The 1540-nt window shown below is 32.1% G+C and overlaps 1 non-coding gene across 1 annotated transcript; it reads right to left on the reverse strand.

The window, feature by feature from the left end:
- Positions 1 to 1112: 1112 nt before the first annotated feature.
- On the reverse strand, positions 1113 to 1217 carry LOC121973997. The gene has a single exon (XR_006109888.1). It is a non-coding gene; the product is annotated as a small nucleolar RNA R71 (small nucleolar RNA).
- Between the last annotated feature and the right edge of the window lie 323 nt (positions 1218 to 1540).

Genomic DNA, 1540 nt, shown 5'->3' on the forward strand with positions numbered 1-1540 from the left:
CTTTGATATGGATCATAATCTTCTAAGGGAGAATAATTCTATATATGGATGAATCTTTTACTTGACCTATTAGACTTTCCTTAATCATATACTACACAAGTGACCTATGTAATATGGAGACGTAAGCCTAGAGCAGGCATTGTGAAAGGAGATACTCTATTGAAAATTCGAACTCTTTAAGTTACTTCTTCACTTGATGACATACTTGGTTATTGACAGAAAAGCACTCTGATACACCATCACAGGGTATTATTCGATAGTAATTTAGACCATCCTGCAAACATAGAAGTGGAGAACTAGGATTGAGCAAATTCATAGCACAACATTCACCATTACAATGAAACCAAAAGCCTAGAACATCTTCTTGAATTAAGGGATTCCTCAATTATCTTTCTTTTAGTTATCACATTTTTGTAGATAATCTCGAATCAAACAATTATCGATTATGTTGAGTTAAATTCAAAGTGTAAAACTAATTATCATTTGATCCCTAGTTCTCATGGGATTGACTTATATAAATTTTATTACTTGATGACGCCTGTGCGCTTGAGAGAATCATATCAAGTTTTTGGCGCTATTGCCGGGACTTAGTGCTTTAAATCTAGTTAGTTTATATTAGAATTTGTCTAGATAATTCTTTAATTTTTTATTCTTTATCTTTTATTACTGCATTTTCTTTATTATCTTTAATTCTACATTTCTATGTTTTCTCATAATTTTTTAGATACTATGAGCACTAATATGTCAAACAGACCCTTAAGATAATTCTCTACACCTATTTTTGCAAGATTTTTATCTCCGATTGTGCAAACTTATATTGAAGCAAAAGGTTTTCAACTAGACGAGAAATAATTACTATGATACAGGGTCACAAATTTAGAGGAGAAGTATCGAAGAAACCATATCTGCACCTTGAGACATTCTTGGAGCTTTGTGATATAGTTAATTGTGAGGGTATCTCAGCGGATGTCATTTAGTTGATGGCATTTCCTTTTAGTATCAAGGATAGGGCAAAGACTTAGTTTTATTCTCTCCATCCTCAAAGCATCATAAATTGGAAACAATTGGAGCAGTGATTTCTAAATCTTTTTTTCCTTTAAACAGAACAATGTATATGAGGAATTGCATTACAAATTTTACTCAAGCAGATAGAGAATCATTATTTGAAGCATGTGACAGATTCAAAGGTTTATTAAGACAGTGCCCCACCATGGTTTAGAAAGATTGTTGCAATTGCACATATTCTACATGGGGATTTCTTTTTCAGATAAGTGTTTATTGGATTCATCTGTTAGAGGTTCTTTTATGAACAAAAGTGTGGACGAAGCATTTACATTAATTAATCAAGTGATATTGAACCTTCATAAATGGTTAGATAAAAGTTGGATGTAATTTCCCCCAAGAACTTTAGAAGTGTAAGTCATGAAGGCAAAAGAGCTTGTGAAACAAAATGTTGTTCAACCATTAAAGAGTGTTGAAAACCACAAGTCACAGAATGAGGGGTTCAAATAGTTGGAGGTAAAAAATTAATAGCATAATT

The sequence above is a fragment of the Zingiber officinale genome, chromosome 4A (assembly GCF_018446385.1).
Source record: "Zingiber officinale cultivar Zhangliang chromosome 4A, Zo_v1.1, whole genome shotgun sequence".
NCBI lineage: Eukaryota > Viridiplantae > Streptophyta > Magnoliopsida > Zingiberales > Zingiberaceae > Zingiber > Zingiber officinale.